We start from the raw sequence: 5,099 nt of genomic DNA, 5'->3' as shown, positions 1-5,099 counted from the left end.
ACCCGACCATATTGAGGAAGGCAATCTGCTTTATTGTGTCCACTGATTCAAATGCTAATCTCATCCACAAACATCCTCACAGACATATCAGAAACAGTGTTTAATCTGGGCACCCCATGGCCCACTCAAATTGACATGTAAAATTAACCATCACACCTACTTGTCAGCTACTGCTCACTTTCTTCTTCTTTCTTCTTCTTCTTCTTCTTCTTCTTCTTCTTCTTCTTCTTCTTCTTCTTCTTCTTCTTCTTCTTCTTCTTCTCCTCCTCCTCCTCCTCCTCCTCCTCCTCTCCTCCTCCTCCTCTTCCTCTTCTTCTTCTTCTTCTTCTTCTTCTTTTTTTTTTTTAGAAAGCCAGCTGACTCTTTATTGCTTTGGGGGCAGGGGGCTCAGGAGCTCTTGGTGGGGAGGGTCCGCTTCCTCTTCACCATCACAGGCTTCTGGCTGCCGCAGGGTGGCGCTGGCCCTGCTGATGGCTGCCATGCGCGGGTCGGGGCGGTACTTGTTCTTGGGGATCATGTGTCTGCTGCTGCTGAGCGTGGCGCGAGCATTCTTGTTGATGGTGGTCCGCACATATGGGGTGGCAGGCTTCCGCTGGCCGGATCTCCGCTTAATGACCACCACGACACCTTTGACGTCGGCTGCCGGCTCCACGGCCAGTCTTGTGGTGAATCAGCCCGTTGTAGCGGAAGGAATTGCGGGCTTTCAAGTTATTGGGCTCAGTACTGTAGGTCTGCTTATTCCTCTTGATCAGGAAACTGGAGCAGTTCCTCATGACCATCCATTGCAGATGCGCAGACATGGCGGCGGCTCCTCTCGCAGCGGCGACCTGAGACGGAAAGAGTACTGCTCACTTTCAACTAGTTTAGGCCTTTAGTCCTTTTCCAAATACAAAGATGATCCCCACCACACCACCAAACACACATACACAAAAACCTTTTGCAGACGCATTATTTCGACTATAGAAACAGCTTTCGATTGTTTTTGAAATCCTGTGTCTTATCCTTAGACATAGATTTAGTCTAAGGACCAAATCCATGTGGGCAAATGAAAATTCTTCACTATTTGATAATGGATTGAGCAAATTTCAAAGAAAAGGAAGTGCCATATGAAGGTAGATATTGATTTGAGATTGTCCACGAAGAAACATAGAACTTCTATCTGCCCAGTGTTCAATGAACTAAGAATGGGAGATGGGGCGATGGAGGTAGGGAAGGAGAATGAGTGCTCCTCCAGAGACCCATGGAGGAGCAAATCTTTTGGCAGATTTCTTTTGGGGACAGGAGGTGGGGAATTTACTTGTTCAGACTCAGTGTTTTTTCACACTAAAGAATTTGAGAGAATGTCTAGAGAGGAAAGGCTTTAAGCAGGGAGAAAATGAGAGGAGCTTACCTGTGAGGGGAGATCTTTGAACATCAGGACCAAGAGCTATGAAGAACTGGCTCTCCTGAACTTTCTAAGTAAATGAAGCCTGGGTGGACTAGTGGCCAGTTGTCTTCCATCTTTGTTCAGAGTTCCAAATGCAATGTTTGCTGAGGAGTTATATGATTCTGCAGAAAATGTAGCCTGAGAGCCCACTGGAAGTGACCAGAAAAGACCACGAACCTGGCAAGAGAGTTAAGAGAGGACATTTAGTGGCAGTTAATGTGGTTCCCTTCCATGGTTTTTGTTTTTGTTTTTTTGAGATGAAGACCCAGGCTGGAGTGCAGTGGCATGATTTTGGCTCACCGCAACCTCCACCTCCTGGGCTCAAGCAATTCTCCTGCCTTAGCCTCCCGAGTAGCTGGGATTACAGGCATGTGCCACCATACCTAGCTAATTTTTTTTGTATTCTTAGTAGAGATAGGGTTTCATCATGTTTGCCAGGTAGTCTTGAACCCCTGACCTCAAGTGATCCACCTGCTTGGACTCCCAAAGTGCTGGGATTACAGGTGTGAGCCACCGTGTCAGGCCCTTTCCATGTTTTTTCCAGGGGCCTTGTGGTGGCCTGGAGACCCAAGTGCTCATCTGGTGGGACTACACATCTTCTGGATTATATTGATTAGAGAGAATGATAATGTTTAGTGTTGGTCTTTCTCCTAAATTCTAAGCTTCAAGTGAACAGAGGCAGCTCCTTTCTTATTCCTTGTGTTTTAAATATAGTAGATGCTCAAAAAATTGCCTGTAGTTAGTTGAATAAATAAGAATACAAACAAGTACAATAATAAATTACCTTCATTGAACTTTTTCTATGCATCCAGAAGTCTTCTAAGTATTTACACTCATTAACACAATTGATATTCACTATGATCCTGAATGAATACATGTTAATTGTAAGCATAATATGAGTTTACTTTATTAGAGGAAATTTGCTTTGAAATAAAGATGCCAGTTTGTTATGAGAAAAGCTTTACACACACACTTGTGTATGATATACATACGTGTTCATTACCATGTTTTGGCTTTTTTGTATATTGATAAATCTAGAAAGAGAGAAATATACTTACTAAATATATGAGAGGTAGTTGATATAGTTTTCTATCTTTCTCTAAATATTAGAATTTGAACTTGATTTGTTTTTACAATGTGGAAAATCATTTGTGCAATACATTGTGAGTCTTGTGCCTGTAACCCTGTTTTATTCTTCATAGTAAATAGGTATGCCAAAGGAACTTTGAGGAGTTTTGAGGAGTCTTTCCTGCCAAGATGACACTAGTACTGGGTGGAAGAGCCAAGATCCATGGCTAGGCTGAGGGAGCAGCTGTTCTTTGTCATGTATACACATGGGCACAGCTTGGCCGTTACCAGTGCACAACTTCCGTGTGAGAGCACAGATATCCTTGATTTATTTTGAATATATTTTTGCCCTATTTGATGAAACAATTGACTTATTAACCCTCACCTCTCTGTACCAACCACAAATGGGATACTATAAAAACAGACAAACATGCAAAACCCTATATTTTATTAATTAAAAACTGTGTTTGTTGTTCAACTCTGCTATCTAGATACTGACTTAGGGATGTTAGACTGGGGGAGAATGTTATAAAGGAGGCACATTAAACTGATTTTAAGGTGCATTTGTTATCTGGAGTTTTGGTCTTTCCTTTTTTGCAAATGTGTTTCCCCTCTAAACGTCTCCATCCTTGAGACGTGCTTGAAATGAAAGCCAGTTCTTGCTAGATTTGCAAAACTGCAGCACAGGCGGGCAAAGCCCCTGGGAGAGGCCATCTCATCCATCAGGCCCACTGGCTTTTGAAAGGAGAAGCCTGTGAGTAGTCAGGATGATGAATCCCAATGGCTGGCAGCAGCCAGAATATGTACACTGGAGGTTGCCAATACATACTGTGGTAATGCTTGGCATACACAGCGATGCCAGGATCCTTTGAGTGATCAGCTCTGCCTGATATTGAAGTAATGCACACACAGATAGTGTACGGACTGTGCTCTGCCTCCCTAGGCAGATCACAACACCCAAACGTAGCGGAACAAAAGTGGGGAAGACATGTGAGAGGCCAGGTATTTTAATAAGCAAATTGGTGAGTTTCTCTGCTATTGAGTTGTTGCTATAGCAAAGAAACTCAGCATTAGAAAGGTCTTTGTGCTAATCTCTTGCAACCCCTTTGCTTGTGATCCAAGTCAACCCACTGATTCAATTGGACAAATTTATGGAACACCTGATATGTGGCAGGCACTGGGCTTACTGCTGGGGCTAACCTATGAGACAAACAAACACAGTCTCTCTTATCAGGCTTGAAAAATACAAAGAAAAATTTACAGTGCAGTGTAGTGATTATTATGAAATTCCTGAACTGGACAGCCAAAGAAACATAGCTGAGTAAACACAACCTGCCTGCTTCTGGCTGCATAGTTGTGTGGTCACTAAATTTCACTCCTGGCTGGTATTCTATTCCTAGAGCTGTCATAATCATGACCCTAAACTGGATGACTAAACACAACAAAAATATTCTCTCACATTTTTGGAGTCCAAAGATCTGAAATCAAGATGTTGGCAGGGCTGTTTTCTCTGAAGGTTTTAAGGAAAACCTTTCTCTGCCTATTCCAGCTTCTGGTGGCTCCGGGCATTCACTGGCTTGTGGCAGCATAACTCTAATTCCTGCCAGCATCTTCACGTGGCCTTCCTCTCTGTTTAATTCTCTGTGTGTACTGTCTCCTTTTCTGATAAGGACAACAGTCCTTGGATTTGGGGCCCACCCTAATCCAGTATGACCTCATCTTAACTTAATTACATCTACCAAGAACCTATTTCCAAATACGGTCCCATTTTGAGGTTCCAAGGATTTAAATTTGAACATTTCCTTTTAGGGGACAGAATTCAACCCATTATACAGCCTAAGATTTTTGACATTTTATCATTGTCTTTCTCCAGCCCTGGCTATTTTTTGGGCAATTGACCTGCTTGATGCGCAACCCTTTTGAAATGTTTAGAACTTGGCTTTTACCTACCTGTGCTCTTGGTGCTTTGAGTTGCTCTGTGTGAAAGACTTTTTCTTTCTCAAAGGTGATTAGTGCCTCATCTGATGCGGGTATGGGAGGCAGGTCCACCTCAGACCCTGGGGGAAGACCAGACCCTAGCAGAGGATTGTTGAAGGAAGCGAGTAAGGAAGACTGACAGGTTCATGTGACCTTAACAGCAACATGTAGTGAGAAGCTGTCCTCTGAGGAGGGGGAGCCTTTTGGAAGGACTCTATCTCTACCCCTTTGAGGGTGCCCCCATTTTGCCTAAAAACCCATAATACACAATGCATTATAAACTCCTGATTATTTCAAAACTTCCAAAATTTTTTAGGAGTTGACTCTTTCCATTTGGTGGAGATGGCAAGCAGCTAACTATAGCAACAAAATCTCCAAATGTTACTATAGTAATGCAAGGAAGAAAACAACATATTTGCCTGATAAACCAGGCTGAAGCCAGTCAGAATGTTATTTTTTTAGGGTTCATTTCCACAAACCCTCAAATCTGCAAAGCTTAGGGATGTCTAAAATCTTCTCCAAGATTTTAGCAAATGCCCAAGAACTCATAACCCTATTTTCATATCCTACCTCTGAATTAGTCCCATGTAAACCCAAAATCAGAACAAAGCCTCTGTACCACTTTCTA

General features: G+C 42.8%; 1 pseudogene across 1 annotated transcript; it reads right to left on the bottom strand.

The window, feature by feature from the left end:
* Positions 1-305: 305 nt before the first annotated feature.
* LOC117078878 lies at positions 306-839 on the bottom strand (annotated as a pseudogene). The gene has a single exon (XR_004435189.1). The product of XR_004435189.1 is annotated as a 60S ribosomal protein L28-like (transcript).
* Between the last annotated feature and the right edge of the window lie 4,260 nt (positions 840-5,099).

The sequence above is a fragment of the Trachypithecus francoisi genome, unplaced genomic scaffold (assembly GCF_009764315.1).
Source record: "Trachypithecus francoisi isolate TF-2019V2 unplaced genomic scaffold, Tfra_2.0 Lachesis_group7, whole genome shotgun sequence".
NCBI lineage: Eukaryota > Metazoa > Chordata > Mammalia > Primates > Cercopithecidae > Trachypithecus > Trachypithecus francoisi.
Note: the sequence above shows the minus strand (reverse complement) of the source record. Positions and strands in the feature narration are given on the sequence as shown.